At 43.4% G+C, this 19,569-nt stretch overlaps 1 protein-coding gene and 1 pseudogene across 1 annotated transcript in view; both read right to left on the bottom strand.

The window, feature by feature from the left end:
- The window catches only part of Adgrb3 (adhesion G protein-coupled receptor B3), a 529,297-nt gene that overhangs the window by 139,431 nt on the left and 370,297 nt on the right, over positions 1-19,569 (bottom strand). The gene's annotated exons all lie outside the window — the stretch shown is intronic.
- LOC105997734 overlaps positions 13,796-19,569 on the bottom strand; it is a 61,655-nt pseudogene continuing 55,881 nt past the window's right edge.

Here is a 19,569-nt window from a genome sequence, read left to right as displayed (position 1 = left end):
GGCTTTTTTCTTTTTGCTTATGTGGTGCTGAGGAATCGAACCCAGGGCCTTGAGCATGCAAGGCAAGCGCTCTACCACTGAGCCACCTTCCCAGCCCTCATTTTTATCTATTTTTCCCAAAAGACTTTAAAATGTCTTTAACACTGGATATTAATTATTCCCCAAATCACAAGACAATTCATTCTATTTAGTTTTTTTTTCATTTAAAAATCAATCTATCTGAGGCAGGTAACCAATTTTTAGTCTGGTGTAATGTGCAAGACATATGATCCTGATAAAGCAGAATTGTTGAAATAACATAGAGCAAATGTAAACATGCTACTTTCCACACTATTTTTCAGTTCTCAAGATACAATGCTAGTTCTGGGATAGAGACAGACCCTTGTAAAGTGCATGCTAGGCCTGGCTAACTTCACATCAATTTGCTCATCTTCTGTTTCTAATGGCTAAGATTAATCTCAAGTATATACACACAGAAAAATACATATAGAAAATGGATTAGACATATATTCAAAAATAATTAACTGTATAATCATAATTTAAAATAATGATTGTCTCAGAGTACTGAGTCACAGATACGGTTTTATTCACTCCTCTGTAAGTTTTTATGTTTTTCTAGTTATCCCAAGTAACAATCTTACCTCTTTTACCAGAAAAGATTCTATTTTGAGATTTAGAAAATGAAAGAATATCAAGCTAATGAGCGTTGGATTGTTATTTTATAGTTTGTATCCATAGCATAGGAATATTTCTCCTTAGATAACTTTTATAACTTGAACCAAGGTTATAACTTGAACCCAGCAAATGGAAATATTTGTCTTTTAGGAAATCTACATATATTTTTCAACATGCATGTGTCTTTATATGTGATTTAAGAATATCCTCATTTGTATGTGATCTAGGAATATCCAGGTTTGTATATCGTCTGGGAACATCTGTGTTCGTATGTGATTTAGGACTATCCACGTTTCAGGTACACTTGGCTTCCAAGTCCTGGCTCATCACATTGCTTTGTCCTGTGTGTGAAGGTATTTTCCTCAGACCACACTGCATCATGGTGCACTGAAGTGGATTAACAATGGCTTCATTCCCTGATAAACATCCATTTTTATTATCATTCACTAATTATTAAGAGACTATAATATTGTACAATCTCTTTCTGAAGTTATACAAATATTCTTTTCTGAGTTATGGTGATAAGGTAGTTGATAGTTAATATCTGTTTATCAACATCTATCTATGATCTACTTTCTATCATCTACCTACCTACCTACCATTTCTCTCTCTCCGTCCCTCCCTGTTTTTCTCTCCCTCCCTCCCTATCAATATTTGGGGAGCAGAGTGCAATTTGCACTCAATGCCTTGCATCCCCAAGGCAGGCACTCTTCCCCCCCACTTGCCCGGTTTTGCGGGTCATTTCGGAGGACAAGGTGCACTCCCGGATGGCTGTCTTCCCATCGCTGGTGGCACAGGCACGCACCAGTGTGTGAGGCTCCTCTGTGTGCAAATCAGGCCTTGCTGACTTTTCTGCCTGGACACTGCAGGCGAGAGCCCCCAGCACCGGCTTGTAATCGATACCTTTGTGATATAACCATTACATGGAAGACATTCAAAAGAGTTCATATGTAGTCCAAAGCACACAGATGAAGGTTGACCATTTCTCGTGAAACTTGGAAAGAGATAATAATCGTTGAGACTTGTTCCGATTCCTAATGCCTCTAAATCAAATCCATATACCCTAAGCATTTCCTATGAAGAGTATTGCTAAAGCATTTGTAACATCTCTGTAAAACTTCTATCTTGGAGATCCAATCCCCTTCTACTGCTAAGGCTTCATGGTAAAAAACAAATCCCAACCAGGGAAATAATCACTAAGTAAGCATTCAGTTATCTAATTATATTAATTATATTTTGTACCTCTAGCTTGTTTTGAGAGGAGCAACAGAGAAGGGCTTAGCTGTAAAGCCACCCAGCCATGCTCTGGGCAGCAGTCCATGGGTTCCTCCTCTTTGAGTTAGAAATGACGAAGCTGGATGCTGGTGGCTCACGCCTGTAATCCTAGCTACTCAAGAGGCTGAGATCTGCGGATCGCAGTTCAAAGCCAGACCCTGCAAGGAAAGTCCATGAGACTCTAATTAACCACCAGAAAAGTGAAAGTGGTGCTGCAGCTCAAGTGGTAGAGTGCTAGCCTTGAGCTGAAGAGCTGAGGGACAGCGCCCAGGCCCAGAGTTCAGGCCCCACGACCAAGAATAAATAAATAGATAGATAAATAGATACATAAATAAATGGCGAGTACATGCCTGTATCCTACCCCAAACTGGAAAAAGAGGTCTCAATAATGTTCTGTTGGGACAAGATACTGAATCAGTACCGATTAAAACTTATTTAAATCATTGAAAATACTGATGGGCCACACATGCATGGTTTTGATATCAGTATTAGTTTCAAGAAATAGAAATTTAAAACCTTGAGTTAAGCGTACTTCAAAACTGTGATTTATCATTATTTACAGAGGAAATGCAAAAAAGACATTTACTTTGTTTAAATGGCTACTGGAAGGAAATGACAGCCCGGGGCGGGGCAGAGGGGAGCTCTGAGGATGAGAGGCCCATTTACCTGTCATTTAGGCACTATGTGTGATTTGGGGGCCCTGGAACAAGGAGAGAGGAAATGGGGATGACCACAGCAACAGAACAAAGTGTGATGGTGTACCAAGACGTAGAACATATATGAAGTAGTTTCTACGTGAAAACCTGGACTCCATTAAAATATGAACAGACTCATTTGTCACCTTCAGCCAAATGCTTCCACATCATGTATTTTTTTAAGTGCACATATGAATTTTGTATGGTCCCAATGTGACTCATTTGCAACCAATAAATTCTCTTTCTTTCCTTCCTTCCTTCCTTCCTTCCTTTTCCTTCCTTCCTTTTCCTTCCTTCCTTCTTCCTTCCTTCCTTCCTTCCTTCCTTCCTTCCTTTTCTTTCTTTCTTTCTTTCTTCCTTTTTTGATGCCAATACTGACATTTGAACTCAGAACCTGATCACTGTCCCTGAGCTGTTTTGCTCAAGGCTAGCACTCACTTGACTTGTGGCTTCAGTGGCTTAAAAAAAAAGAAAAAGAAGGAAAAAAAAGCTTTTTACTAGTTAATTAGGGGTCTCATGGACGTTCCTGCCCAGGCTGGCTTCAAACCATGATCCTCAAACTTTAGCCTCCTGATAAACTAGGATTACAGGCATGAGCTTGAATTCTTAAGAAACAAATCAAATATCTCAAAACTGTAATTTGAAAGTGTAAAAGCTTGCTCAGTGAAAGCCATGCTGTAAATGGTTTGTACTAATTCACAGCTAGAGGTGAGTTCAACTCCCAGATCAAAATACTGGAGAATTTGTGTGTGTGTTGTTGTGTACGGGGGCTTGAGCTCAGGGACCTGGAGCTGTCCCTTAGCTTTCTGACTCAGGGCTGATGCACTACCACTGGAGCCACAGCTCCACTTTTAGCTTTCCCCCAAAAAATTTTGGTTTATTTTTATTTATTTTTATCTTTAGGTAGTTTTGCAAAGGAACTGCGGTTGAACAGAACAGTTTTTTAATGCAATGTACCAGTGTCACCCCTCTCAGCACTCTCAACTACCTCCCCTTGCTTCACTTGATTTGGTAGATACACATTTGATTCCTGACTGCATTCCCCCTCTTCTCCTCTTCATTCATCTGTCCATGTTCTTTTGAACCTACACCCCTTTCAATGCCTGCTTCCTTGGTGTTTTATTTTGTTAAACTTTGACTTTGCCTTTCTCAGGAAATACCCTCTTTGAGATCTCCCTTGACTCTACCATGCTGCAGTTAAAAGATCTGTATAGGCTGGGAATGTGGCTTTGTGGTGGAATGTTTGCCTAACATGCATGAAGCCCTGAGTTCGATTCCTTAGTACAACATACAGAAAATGCCAGAGTGGTGCTTTGACTCAAGTGTTAGAGTGCTAGCCTTGAGCAAAAGAAGCTCAGGGACAGTGCCCAGGCCCTGAGTTCAAGCCCCAGGACTGGCAAAAAAAAAAAAAAATCCCAGTGCCAGTGGCCATACCTATAATCCTAGCTACTCAGGAGGCTGAGATCTGAGGATCACCGTTCAAAGCCAGCCCCGGCAGGAAAATCCATAAGACTCTTATCTCCAATAAACCAACAGAAAACTGGAAGTGGTGCTGTGGCTCAAGCGGTAGAGTGCTCACCTTGAACTGAAGAGTGCAGGGACAGTGCCCAAGCCCAGAGATCAAGCCCCACAACCAACAAAAACAAACAAACAAACAAACAAAACCCCCGAATTTTATCAATTTGTATGCCACTAACCCAATATATGTACTTATATCTTAATAAGCTGGTTGTAACTCCCACACATGAGAGAAAACATCTTCCTTTGTCTTTCTAGGCCCGACTTACCTCACTTAACATAATTTTTTCCCAGGTCTTTCCATTTCTTTACAAATGGTACAATATCACTCTTTCTAATGAATGGGTAAAATTCCATTGTGTATATATACAACCTTTTCTTGATCCATTTGTCCATCAAGGGACATCTGGGTTCATTCCATATTTTGTTATGATGAACACTGTTACAATGAACATGGTTGTGCTGGTGTCTTTCCTGTATCCTGGTTTGGTAATTTCTTAAAAAACGAAACCCAGCACTGCCTTGTGATCCAACAATTCCACTCTTGGGCATTTATCAAAAAGATTACAAACCAGGATACAGTAAAGCCACCTCTGGTGTTTTGCTGGTTAATTGGAGATTGGAGTTACAGTTTTTCCTGCTAGGACTGCTTTGAACCTCAATCCTCAGATTACAGCTTCCTGAGTAGCTGTGGTCACAGGTACACCATCAGTGCTAGGCATACTAGACAAAAGGCTTGTTTCTTTTTACCTTCGAGTTAAAAGTGCATCTTTTTTTATTTACTGTGATTAATTTTCAAAAAGGTTTGTCAACTTCTGTCATCTAATGGTGACATGAGGGAACAGAATGTTTTTGGTTGTGCATGTCATTTTATTTTATTGTTTCCAGAGTCACAGGGGTGAGGACAGGATGCCTCCCATGGATTATAATCCAGAGGAAGTCACCCTGACCCAGGACTCAGTGTCCTCTCCCCCAACCCTGACAACCAGAGCCTGGAATGTTCTACTCCTCCTACAGAATGTTCTGCTCATAAAACAGTATAAAGTGGCATGGGGCCTTACACCTGCAATCGCAGCTACTCAAGAGGTAGAGATCTGAAGATGGAGGTTCAAAGTCAGCCTGGGCAGGAAAGTCCAGGACTTTCACCACCCAAAAAAGCTGGAAATGGAACTGTGGTTCAAGCAGCACAGTGTCAGCCCTGAGGGGAACAGCTAAGGGAGAGAGTCCAAGCTCTGAGTTCCCAGTGCTGGCACAAAAATAAGGGAATAAGTGACTATATCTTTAAAAAGATTGTACAATCTTAAGTGATTTTGATATGTTTTCTATGACAAGAAATGTAAGTTCAGGGCTGGGAAGGTGGCTCAGTGGTAGAGCGCTTGCCTTGCATGCCTGAGGCCCTGGGTTTGATTCCTCAGCACCACATAAGCAAAAAGAAAAAAGCCAGAAGTGGTGCTGTGGCTCAAATGGTAGAGCGCTAGCCTTGAGCTGAAGACCTGAGGGACAGCGCCCAGGCCCAGAGTTCAGGCCCCACGACCGGACCCAAAAAAAAAAAGAAATGTAAGTTCAAGTTCTCTCTGAAGCAGATGAAAACATTTATCTGTACACTCAGATACTGAAGTGCTTCAACAACTTCAAATCCAGGTTCCTGACTCAGTCATAAAACGAAGGCCACCAACCCCAGCTCCCTGAGAGTTCGGTGAGCTCCAGCTGTGTTCATGGGTCCTTCAGCTCCCCTTCCCTCTGAACCACAGTCAAGGAAAATTCCCAACCTTCATGTGTAGAAACTTCTATCCCATTGTGCCAGGTGAGGTCACTCAGGTAATTTCACCTATTCTGGGGGTAAATATGGAGAGAATTGAGGCCTGCCCGGGGAAAACCTTGGGGAGATCGGTTTTGAGCTAGCGAGCTAGGCCTGGCAAGACACATCTATCTGGCGACACACATCTATCTGGCTATTTGGGAGCAACAGGTAAAATGAGCCATGTGGGCCATGGAAAAAGTCAGGACTGAAAAATAACTGAAAGGGCTGAGGGTTGCCTGCCTATTACACAAGGCCCTGGGTTCAAGCTCCAGTGCCACCACCACCACCAACAAAAAGTGGTCACCACATAGTGGGCTGATTTCTTGGAGGCCAGTTATCAGATGGTGCCGGCACTGATAGAAACTTTCTGTGAAAAAGATTCAAGGTTCCTCAGGGAAAACCAGACACTAAGACATGCTAGAACAAAGCCATTCTGCTTTTTAGCTATCTAGCTAGGATTCAAGGTCAGCCTCAAGAATTGAGAAACTTTCTGTGGAGGTGTCTTTGGGATGACTGCTAGGAAGACCACTTATGCTCACAAGGGTTCAGACAATTGACTTTGCTAATGGCGAATTTTCTCCTTTGCAATGTTTGGACAAAGAAGCAAATTGCCTATGTTTAACTCTCTCTGCATTAAGTCATTAAGTGGATTTTCTTTTTCTCTTTTCAAGTGCTGGGGACTGACCTCAGGCCCAGGGCTGTGCTGTGCTGTGGGAGCCACGCCCCCCTCCCTTTGGCTCCTCACGAACCTTGCCTCCCTTGCCTTAGACTGTGATCCCCCTGCCTCTGCCTCCTGAAAAGCTGAGATTGCAGGCCTCAGGCATCCTGCGAGGTCTCTAACTGTGACCACGGACAGCAAGGGCCTCAGCCAGGAGAAGAGCCCTGGGAAGACAATGGCACCTGTCACTATTTCCTATCGTCAGCAGTGCGTTCACGTGGTTAAAGTGGCTTCCATAACTGTGTGTGCCTATGTGTGTGTGTGTATGTGTGCGCATGTGTATGCCTGTGTGAGTTCTGGGGCTAGAACACAGGGCCTGGGTGCTGTCCTTTACCTTTCTTGCTCAAGGCTAATGCTCTACTACTTGAGCCCCAAATCTACTTAATTGTTTTTTTTTTGGATGGGACTGGGATGTGAACTTAGGCTCTGCAGCCTGGAGCACAAGTGCTGCACCAGTTCAGCCACACCCCTGTCCTTTTTATTTTTCTTTTACTTATTTTACAGTCTGGGTCTCAAGTTCTTGCCTGAGCTGCCTCATACTGCAGACCTGCTACTTCTACCAGTCTAAGTTTCTGGGAACACAGAAAGGCACCAACACACCCAGCTTGTTTGTTGAAATGGGGATCTTGCTAATTTGGTTTGTCTAGGCTAGCTTCAAACCATGCTTCTTCTAAATTCTGCCTCCCAACTAAGTGGGAATAGAGGCATGAGTCACTCCTTGTGGCTATCTTCTTATCAGCTATCTATCTATCTATCCATCCATCCATCTATCCATCTATCTATCTCTATTATCTTCTACTTATCCATATCTATGTATCATTTATATATATTATCTACATATCTACATCTTTGTATATATGTGTGTGTGTGTGTTATCATTCATCTTAAAGAGCCTCTATGTAGAATGAATCTATCTATCTATATCTATCTATCTATACCTTTTCCCAGGGTAGGGAATGGATCCAGGCCTTGTGAATGCTAGACAAATATCCTACCACTTGAGCCCCAGCCCCAGCCCCAGCCTGCACTCTGTGTGTGTGTGTGTGTGTGTGTGTGTGTGTGTGTGTGTGTGTGCCAGTTCTGAGGCTTGGACTCTGGGCCTTGTATTCTTATTTAGCTTTTTTACTCAAGGCTGGCGCTCTACCACTTGAGTCATACTTCCATTTCCAAATTTTGGTTGGTTAATTGGAGATAAGAACCTCTTGGATTTCTCTGCCTGCCCTGGCTTCGAGCTGTGACCCTCAGATCTCAGTCTCCTGAGTGGCTGAGATTTCAGGCGTGAGCCCTGTCTCCTGACTGCGTGTATCTTTTAACACATGAACAAACAGCCTCTCCAGGAGCAGGGACCTTATCCTGTGACAGTGTGCAGCTCTGAAGCCCAAGGAACACAGCACATGCACAGCAGCCCACTGGCTCCACCGTTCCTAGAGGCTGCACACCCCACCCCCCTACCCCAGCTACCCTTCCCCAGGCACATTCCTTTGTGACCACACTTGCAGATCAAAGCCTCCTCTAAGAGTCTTTGGGCTCTGTAGGGAAAGTCAAACACAAAGAATAGCAATGGGCTCAGGCCTCTGGCGCCATCCTTTGCCAGGATGGCTCAAGTTCTAGGTTCTTCCGCCTCTTCCACCTCGGTGGCTGGGACACTGTACTTTTGAGATTGGGGGTGCAGACATTCTTAAAGTAATGTACTCATGCACTTGGGAAGTCGTGTTTCTTTCATATTTTACCTGACAAGTTTGAAAGGACTCCCCGATTCTTCAGCCTTTTCACTCCCCCCTCTCTCCGGAGGGACCAGTTCTAGACTAAAGATAGTCTGTCTATGTATCTAAACCCAGACGAAAGCTGAAGGGTGTGTGATTTGTATAAAACTCTGTGTGAATGGGAACGTACAGAAGGAAAAAGTTTACCAGTGGAGACTAAGATTTGACTTTTATTTAAAATGTGAGCATCTTCTGTAGCAGGATAAATTCTGCTTCCAATAACTCACTCCTACATATTCACATATATAACACACACACAAGCATGAACACACACACGATGGGGTAAAGGTTTTATATTAAAGTGACACTGCTTTTTTTTTTTGCAATGTGAAGTTTGAAAGCACTTGATCTTTTTTTCTTTTCAAATACAGACCAAGTTCACTCAAAGCTATCAATATAGTGTACAAAGGAGCTTTCTTGGGAGGCCTTCTCTTGTGTATTGGCAGCCCTTCCATCCCACAAGCTATGTTGAACCAAACGGCACAGTCTGTATCACATCTATTTCAAAACAGAACAAAAAACAACATCTAACAAGAAGGTTATTATGCCTGACCTTGTGGCTCATGTCTGCTGTCCTAGCTACTCAGGAGGCTGAGATCTGTGGATTGTGGTTGACACTAGCCTGGGCAGGAAAGTCTATGAAACTCTTAGCTCCAATTATCCAGTAAAATAGCTGGAGGTGGAGCTGTGGCTCAAATGGTAGAGTACCAACCAGGAGTGAAAAGGCAAATTAAATTCAATCTCTATTAGCAGGGGAAAAGAAAAGAAGGAAGGAAGGAAGGAAGGAAGGGAGGGAGGGAGGGAGGGAGGGAGGAAGGAAGAAGGGAGGGAATAGAGGGAGGAAAGTATCTAGCTGTTTAACTTGTGGAGGATCTAGCCAAGCAATTCTTAATTCTGCCCTGTTCAGGTCTCTCAGATCTACCTGAGAAAAGACTCAGGGACCCAGAAGGCTTCTGTCCTGCTCCTCTGCTCCCCACACCCGTCTCTAGCTTTGGATATTTTCCGGTCTAGTTTTGCCGAGCACCTGGTGCAGCCCTGTTTATGTTTGCACATTTTCCTTTCTCTGGGCCCAAGGCAGCTGGAGAACCCAGCAGCCCAGACTAGACTCCAGGCCGAAGTTCCTTAACGAGGTGTTAAACCTTCTAAGTGACTCCTTTTGAGCTAAGTCTTCTTGCTAATTTGGGGCATTCAAATGTAAGTGACCCAGCCAGTGGTCTTTAGAGATAGGAAGTAGCTCTTTTAGACCCATTAGAGCTTCTTAATCAAGTAAATTCTTTAGCTTAGGGCCTTTTATCCCACCACCTACCCATTTAATAAATATAGTGCCCACTATTGTTGGATATGTGCTAGGCTTTGGGGGAGATTTTTTAAAAAAGATTGAGACTATCACAACAATTACAGTAGGTCAGAAGTTAGTAGCATCAGATAGATAAATATTCAGGAAAAGAGACGTTTATTTAGATTATACCCTCCCAGTGCATTGTAGAAAGTAGTCAAGGTAAAGGAAATCTGGAGACTTGAATTCATTCTAACAGTCTAGGTCAGCTGTGAGAAAGAATTAAGAGGCTAGTAACATCGTGTTTGTGGATTGTTAGTGCCTGAGAGATTTATTTCACTGAGAGGCAGATACTTTAAGAAACCGAAGAACTGTTAGTTATTGGAGGATTTTAAATCAGCCATAAAGTCCAGGCACCAGTGCTCACCCCTGTAACCCTACTTACTCCAGAGGCTGAGGTCTGAGGATTGCATTTCAAAGCCCCCCTGGGCAGAAAGGTCCATCCACCAAAACGCCAGAAGCAGAGGTGTGGCTCATGTGGTAGAGTGCCCAGCCTTCAGTGAATAAGCCAAATGGGAGCTTGAGACCCTAAGCTTAATAAGGAAAGAGGGATTGCCGCAATCGTAATGTAATGCCAAGACAGGCAACGTTTTGATGATACATGAGGGGAAGTTATAAGCCATTAAACAGAAGACACTCTTCCATGGAAGAGAATTCTGATCTCTGTCATGGCAGAGTCCTAGTTTGTGCCTATCACAGCAGGCCCCACGGGAGCACAGGCCAGTGAGGAACAGGCAGGCGCCGCTGGGAAGGAGGCCGAGTGGGAAGCCTGTGAGGAACCGTTGTGTGACCCAAACATGTTTCAACACCCATGTAAACTCTCCTGTGCCAGGGGGACAGGCAGCCTTCCATCAAGTGTGTGTGTGCACACTCAACCAAGTGTCCTCACCCCCTTTCCCCTCTGTGGCAGTCACCGGGCTGCCACGGGACACGCTCTCAGGGTGTTCATTTTGGCAATAAGATGAGGGACTAGCAGCTGGGAAGGCAGATTTACTCCTTGGCCCTTACTGCTGAAGGTCACGAGTGTCCACGTCTGGCTAAGGCGTCTGCTCACACTGTGTGTGGGCCACACTGCCTCCGTCCCGGCCTGGGTCCGAGGAATCCATCACCTTGCAACCAGGGAGGGTGAAGCACCTGCCAAAAAAGTATCTGACTTCTCACACACCCTCTGATCCTGCACCCAGCTTTTCTTAATTCAGTAATTGTGAGAAAGTGTTCCTAAAAATTCACCTACCTACACACTCAACCTTCAGATATCAGCAAGAGACTAACTTGGTTCTAAATATTATGTGCTTTCTCAACTAGGGCACTTCACCAAGTTATTTTAGGTGTAGAGGAGAATGTGTTCACTCTACCCATGAGTCTATTAATGCTGCTGCAAATTGTGGGATGAATTTGAGAAAAGCATTGGAATTATGTGGTCTATCATCTATCAATCAATCAATCTATCTATCCATCTGATCCTACTCATTCTATCTGTTCATCTACTATCTTGCTATCTACCCATCCAGCAACTTCTTCACCACTTGTCCTTATCATCTCATCTCTCTCATCATCTGTTTCTCTATATCTCTATCATCTCTTTCTCTGTCACCTCTATACCTATCTGTCATCTATAATTCATCTATATAATACATGCAATGGGAAATGTAGATTGGAATGCTGTAGAATTGAGACATATGAGACCAGTCAGGTGCCAGGGACTCACACTTGTAATCCTACCTACATAGGAGGCTGAGAGCTGATGATCGTGGTTTGAAGCCAGGCTGGGCAGGAGAGTCCATGAAACTCTTATCTCCAATGAATCACTCAAAAGCTTGAATTGGAGATGAAGCTCAAGTGGTGGAATGCCAGTCTTGAGCAAAAAATAAAAAAATAAAAAAGCTAAGCAAAAGCATGAAGTCATGAGTTCAACAAATTTTATAAGATAACTTGCTTATCAATATTTGAATATTTGTAACTAAAACATGGCCTCACTAGAATAAATATTCACAAGCATCCTCAAGTTAAGGGCTAAGGTCAACCCCAGAAGCTGCAGAACAAATGTGAACAACTGTGAGTCACACTGGCAGGGTGGGGGAGGAGGTATGTACATCATACCTGGTAGAGGAAGAGATGTGCACATCACAGGGGGTGGAGGAGGAGGTATGTGTTTATGTACATCACATGGGGTGGGGGAGGAGGAGCTGTGCACATCACATGGGGTGGTGGGGGAGGAGGTATGTATATCACACAGGGTGGGGGAAGAGGAGGTGAGTACTGCTGTCGGAGTTGGTGGTTGGTAGCACACAGAGCTCAGTCTCCTTTCTTGAAATGCCAGAGATGGCAAAGCCACACTTCTGGATTCCCTATCATCCATGGGATTTTACAAGATGGGCTGGGATGACTGAGAAGCAGCACTGGAGGAGGAATGTGGGTGCAGGCAGTTGGAGTAGAGCTCCAGTGGAGACTGCCTGCAGGAGGTTTCCTGAGGGAAGGGACAGATGGACGGACAGTGAGGATGGACAGTGGATGGTCAGTGGTGCCGTGTGTTACAAAGGAATAATGGATCATGAAGAATGACCCACATCAGAACACAGGTACTGAAGGAAGACAAGAGTCCCTGCTTTTGATCATTTAAATTAAAAAAAGAATGAACGCACACAAGAGAACGATGCAAAAGCAGAAGTCCCGTGGGACACAGTGGCTCACGCTTGTAATGCGTGAGTACTCAGGAGGCTGGGATCTGAGGACCCTGGTTTCAAGCCAGTCCACTCAGAAAGTCCAAGAGATTCTTATCTACAACTGATAAGCAAAAAGCTGAAAGTGGAACTGTGGCTCAAGTCTTAGAGTGTCAGTGAAGTGAGAGCAATAAAGCTAAGAGAAAGCACCATAGTACCTACAGGCCACAGTAACTACACACACACTTATGTACACACACACACACACACACAAATAGTGATTTTGTGCTTGTGTGTGTGTGTGTGTGTGTGTTGTATTTCAGCACGGGCTGGATCTTGGAGGCCTCTCATTCTCCCTTAGCTTTTTTTTTTTAAATACTATTTTATTTATACTCATGTATGAAAAAATGGCTAAAATGATCACGTTTATATACCTACTGAATACCATTCAGTAACAAGTAATATTTAAATTCTATAAAGAACAATCAAAATGATGGTTGGTTATAGAGAGCAGAGTAGGAAGAAGAGTAAGCTCTAATTTTCCTTTTCATTAAAAAGAACCCTCTGAAAAAACTCATTAGTGACACATATCTACACTGCAAAGTAAATATATATAAAGTTAGTGATTGTACTGATTTTGTTACTTTTACTAAGCCATTTTATCTTCTCACACTCAATGCAAATAAAACACAATAGAAGAAAAATATGTCCTTGTTATTATTCACAATAAGAGGGTCTGCTGCGCCCTGGCCGCTGGGGAGTCCTGTACGGTAGAGAGCTCTCAATGGCTCAAGCAATCAATGCACCATTTTTTTCTTTTCTTTTCTTTTTTCTTTTTTTTTTTTGCCAGTTGTGGGGCCTGAACTCTGGGCCTGGGCACTGTCCCTCAGCTCTTCAGCTCAAGGCTAGCACTCTACCACTTGAGCTACAGCGCCACTTCTGGCTTTTTCTGCTTATGTGGTGCTGAGGAATTGAACCCAGGGCCTCATGCATGCAAGGCAAACACTCCGCCATTGAGCCACCTTCCCAGCCCATCAATGCACCATTTTGATTCTGATGTACTGAACAGGATCCCATCCATGTGTGGTGACTGCTCACTCCACAGCAGCTGTGACAGACAACCATTTCAGAGTATCCCCATTCTCCCCAGATCTCTAAAGAAAAGACCTTACAAAATAAATGTAATACCTGATCTGTCTATAAATTACACCTACAGGCGGATTTTTTAGTATAAGGGGGAAAAGGGGTCCTTTCTTATGTACATATAGAGACAAGTATTATTGTGGTCTAAAGATGGCTAGATTAACTTGTGTTTTTATAACAAGATAAGGCATACATCAAAACCACCATCAGTTTAAGAAACTTCCACAACTTTGATCACTTCTTCAACCAACAAAGCAAGTTCCTTTTCTAGGCTGACAATTAGACCTGTGTTGGCATTGCTACTGGCTATGAAACTCATCAGGAGGGGTAAAGGAATGAACTGAACTACCTGGTAGGTGTTATAGTCACAGATGATGCTTTTATTCTTGGAAAGTCCAAGTTTGCTCCCTTGGTCTGTTGTAAGGGCAAACACAGATAAGAAACCAGCAAAGCATGCTGGGGAGCATTTGTCACTGGCCATTTCGATAGCAGGTACTCCATCTCTATCTGACACATCAAGAGCATGGAGTCCTTCACCACCTGGTCACTTCTTATACAGGAATGGCTTTGGGTGATACACTGTGACCAACCCCTTTCCCTCGCAGGATCAGTCTTGCACCCAGGGTTTCTGGGCCGCCAGAATATCCCCACCATACTAAATAAAGATGAATCCTTGGCAAGCTGCTGCCACGTGACTCGTCTCCCTTAGCTTTTCTGCTCAAGGCTGGTGTTCTGCCATTTGAGCCAAAGCTCCACTTCAGCTTTGTGACCAGAAGTGAGAGTCTCCTCTTGGACTTTTTGTGCCCAGGGTGACTTCAGACTGAAACTTCAGACCTCAGCTTCCTGAGTAGCTGGGATTACAAGTGCGAGCTCTCGGCAAGAACAGTGATTTTTCTGTGAGCCCGTGAAGGCGGTCTGGGAGGCAGCACAGCACCTGTGCTCGGGAGGCCACAGAGGCCACATTTCTGTGGATGCCATACTCCCAGCTCGGCAGAAATACTGTCTTTGGTCAGAAAGTTCTCTGGAGGGACTTTCCCTTGTGGATGAGACAAATACATGAACTCTAGTACACAGAGACAAGTACATGGACGCAGATAAGCACACAGACATGGCAGACAAGTACACAGATGCAGACAAGCACATGGATACAGACAAGCACAAGGACGAGTCTTGGTGTCATCAGGGTGTATGCTGCAGGCCTCTACCCCCTGAGCCCGCGCTGTCCCTCTGGTGATTTATCTGTCACTGTGGGCCTCTCTTCACTGAGTACTGATGACAACAGATTGATGTTATAAAATTAGCCCTAATGTTCTCTCTGCCACATCTGTGCTCTGTGCTTGCCAAACTAATGTCAAGGAGAGGGTATCTGGAGATTTTCTTCAAGTTACCACCACCAAAATAGCTGTGCTTATGAAATGCAGGCAACACGCGACGCCTTTGTTTTTCCCCTTAGTTACCCTTTCTTTTTCTTTTTCTGCTGGTACTGTTGAACTCAATGCCTTGTACTCTTGCTTGGCTTTTTTCACTCAAGGTTGGTGCTCTACCACTTGAGCCACACCTCTACTTCTGGCTATTCTGATGGTTAATTGGAGATAAGAGTCTCATGGGCTTTTCTGACCAGGCTGGCTTTGAACAGGGTTCCTCAGATCTCAGCCTCCTGAGTAGCTGGGATTACACCTCAGGTCCCTTGTAATTTGTTCAACTTTGAATTATGAAGTAGCAATTTTAAGGAAGAAAACCAGACCCAGAAATTTCCCCTATTTTTTTTAAACTAAACCTGATTTCTGGTAAAAACTATATAAACCAAAAAAATTAATGACCTCAAGTTCTAACAATCTTAAGAGAAAAACATTTTATTTCTACTTCTGAGAGCAAATGGTAAAACTATGTTTCTTTTCTTCCCCGGAGGTCACTCTCTATAGAAAGCTTAATAATAAACGTTTGAATAAGAGCCTACAGGTGTCAAAGGACATTTACATACAGGAGCGCTTTTAATTCCTACAAAACCTTGCAGGAGGGATGCTCTTATTCCTTGGCTTCTGTAGCCAAGGCCAGGAGGCACAGAGCCCTGAGGCTAAATTGAGCCCCGGCTAGCTCTCCCGATGGGCTCTTCCTCTAATTCCACGTTATGGTTCTGAGAACGTTCCCAAGGCTTCCAGGAATGCTTTGTGCTGAGCTCCTGGTGTGAGAAGAGCACAAATGGTTCCTCTTACAGACACAACCTAACCCAAACTTACCTCTGACAAGAAGCCAGGAGAAGTCACTATTTTCAGGCCTAATGCCAGGGAGCTTCTAGCAAATTCTGCCTTTTCCTGGTTCCAATGAGAATGCACTCTCATGGAACCCTATTACACTGCTGGTGGGAACGTACACTCATACAAGCACTTTGGAAAGCAGTCTGGAGGGTCCTCAGAACGCTAAATATTGACCTCCCCTTATGACCCAGTCATACCACTTCTAGGCATCTATCCTGAACAACAGGAACCAGTATACAAGGACACATGTACCTCCATGTTTATTGCAGCACGGTTCACAATAGTCAGGATATGGAAACAACCCAGATGTCCCACCACAGATGAATGGATCCAAAAATTGTGGTATCTATACACAATGGAATATTATGCAGCCATTAGAAATGACAAAATAATGGCATTTGCAGGGAAATGGATGGAGCTAGAAGAAATCATGTTGAGCAAGGTAAGCTAAGAGCAAAGAGACAAACAGCACATGGTCTCTCTGATAGGTAGATGTTAAATCCAAAACATAAGGTGATCCGACAAAATTAACAAGGCTTAAGAAACGAAGTATTTCCACTCACCTGGCTGAATCACTACTAAATAACCCCATGCTGCTGATCACATATATGGTATATATGTGCACACTGGAGGAAAACCAGGAGGACGAAACAGAACTAGAGGGAATCAGGGAAAAACATACAAGAGCAGGACCCATCAGCTGCACTGGACATTGATCAAAATGAACTACGCAACTCAATGGCAATGATGGGAGGGAGGGAATGAGTGGGAAAGAGGGAACAGCTGATGCTGTGCAAAACAAAAGAAATGTACATATCACCCAATGTGAAAGAAATAACTGTACTGCAAAGCTCATAGAACTTATGTTATAGACCATGATAAAGAAAAAGAGAGAGAGAGAGAGAAGGCACTCCATTAAGTGCTGTACATGGATTACTTCACTTAACTTTCACAAGGTCCTTGTTATGATCACTCTACCAACACAGAACCCATGTGCATTCAGGTAACAGGCTAGCTGATTCCGGGAGCCATGTGTGCACACTCTCCAAAAAGCCCTGCCGTGCTGGACATGAAGAAAGCTTTCCTCCACAAAAGCACCGCGCAGGGCAAGGTTAGCAGAGGTGTTGTAACAATGAAGAAAAGTTGAGGCTGGGCCTGGGGTCTAATGGTTGTGACCTTAGCTACTCAGGAGGCGGAGATCTGGTATAAAGCCAGCCCAGGCAGAAAAAATCCATGAGATTTTCATTTCCAGCTAATCACTAAAAAAGCTAGAAGTGGAGCTGTGTCTGTAATGGTAGAGTACCACCTTGAGTGAAAAACCAAGCAAGTGTGTGAGGCACTGAGTTCAAGTCTCAGTGCCAGCACCAAAAAAGAAAAAGAGAAAGAGGAGAGAGAGAGACAGGAAGGAAGGAAAGAAGGAAGGAAGGAAGGAAGGAAGGGAGGGAGGGAGGGAGGGAGGGAGGGAGGGAAGGAAGGAAGGAAGCAAGCAAGCAAGCAAGGAAGGAAGGAAGGAAGGAGGGAAAGTGAGGACAACAGTGACTCTGGCACCCTGGGCATGTCCTGGGGCTGAGCAGGGCCACTTAGCGAATTCCAGCTCCACCTTCACCAGGCTCTAGTGCTTCTGCCCAGTGTGCAGCCAGTGCCTGCTCTTATCATTTTGTCTTAGTCACTTTGTCTTAGTCACTTTGCTGTTATCACCAGTGCCCCGCCGTGGAGCTTGGGAGAAGATCTTCACTAGCCACACAACGGACAAGGGTCTCGTATCTAAAATATACTTAGAACTCAAAAAATTAAATCCTCTAACAACAAATCCTCAAAGAAACTATTGCCTCATTAACAAGCGGGCTAAAGACTTAAAGAGACACTTCTCTGAAGAAATAAGAATGGCCAATAGACACAGGAAGAAATGCTCCACTTGTCTAGCCATAAAATAAATGCAAATCAAAACAAGGTGAGGTGAGATTCCACCTCACCCCAGTTAGAATGTCTATAATCAGGAAATCTAATAACAAAAGATGCTCGAGGGGATGTGTCCAGAAGGGAACCCTACTGCATTGTTGGTGGGAGTGTAAACTTGCTCAACCACTTTGGAAAGCAGTATGAAGGTTCTTTAAAAGACTCCACATAGAGCTCCCCTATGACCCAGCAATCCCACTTATGGGCATTTATCCAAGCTATCACAAACAGGATGTCTTCATTAAAATGCAGCAGGAAAAGAATGTACATGTACATAACTATAAAGTGTAATTAACAAGGACCAAGCCACCAGGCCAAAGCAGGAACCCTTCAGGAAAACAATTCTCTCAAGATTAACAGAAAGGAAGCAAACTGCTTTGATAGAAAAGATGCTTTTCCTTCCCTCCCTCCCTCCTTCCCTCCCTCTTCTCCCTTCCTCTCTCTCCCTTTCTTCTTTCCTATGGCACCAGGATTGGGAATTCAGTGCTGGGCAAATGCTCTAACCTCTTGAACTATCCCAAGTCTCCCTCCACTTCCTTGCTTAATACACTTACCCAGCTGATGGCACTCTGTGTGTATTCCTGTGATATAATCTGTGGGATCAGGGGTGTTATCAGTCTCATGCAACTACTCACCATGTCTCCTCTGATAAGTTTAGAATGTCTCTTGACAATGGACCATCCCATGATGTGAAAAGACAAGGACCTGAGAGGGGACAGGAGGCTCTGGAGTTGGGGGCCACAAGTTCTGAAGGCAGTAAGAGAAGATGGAGGAAGTGGGGTTGGGGGGACCAAAGGGAGTTGAGGCAAATTCAATTCAATCTTTTTCCAAGTGCTCCCAGGGTGCTCTTTAGTTTGGATTGTCTTGTTTCTTCCTAGCTTTCACACTGTTTACCCAGTTCCCTTTGCTTGTTATTGTACCACGTCAATTAAAAAAAAAAACTATACTTGACAGTATTTGTAATATGAAGGGTTTAATTTTCATTTGTTTCCAAATACTTTTGTGTCTTCATTGTAGGGTGTGGATTAGAAGTCTACAGGGATCCGGGTATCTCATATTAACAACAGGTGGTTGAATTGTTAATATCCATGGAAACTGTCCATTTAAGAAAGGAATAGGTAACTCTACAAAAATACAATAATGCAAAAAAATTCACTAGAACAATGATCATAAAGCACTTGTTAAAACAAAGTATAAAAATCTTCAGAGAAAATGACAAAGAGCTATCTGAAAAATATATTTCACTGTCAAATGTAAAGAACAGAGAATATTAAGCTGATCACTAAAAGTTCAATTTAGAGTAAAATATTCTAGCAAGACTGTAGTCCTGTATTTCCTGTCTTGCTCTCATGACACTCAATATGTGTGTCATGTTAATAGTGGTATCTATACACAATGGAATATTATACAGCCATTAGAAATGACAAAATAATGGCATTTGCAGGGAAATGGATGGAGCTAGAAGGAATCATGTTGAGCGAGGTAAGCCAAGAGCAAAGAGACAAACGGTACAGGGTCTCCCTGATAAGTGGATGCTAAATCCAAAATGTTAGGTGATACGACAAAACTAACAGGACTTAAGAAACAACTCCCACTCATCTGGTCGAACCACTACTAAATATCCCCATGCTGTTGATCACATGTATGGTGTATAACATGTGAACACTGTTATATGTTATAGACTGTGATAGACAATTTGCTCCAGGAAAGTTAGAATGAACTTGTGACTTTAAATGAGCATCATTATTCCACAATACTGTAAAATTCCAGAAAT

This window comes from Dipodomys ordii, unplaced genomic scaffold (assembly GCF_000151885.1).
Source record: "Dipodomys ordii isolate 6190 unplaced genomic scaffold, Dord_2.0 Scaffold152, whole genome shotgun sequence".
Lineage (NCBI taxonomy): Eukaryota > Metazoa > Chordata > Mammalia > Rodentia > Heteromyidae > Dipodomys > Dipodomys ordii.
The sequence above is the reverse complement of the archived record's forward strand: the minus strand, read 5'-3'. Positions and strand labels throughout refer to the sequence as shown.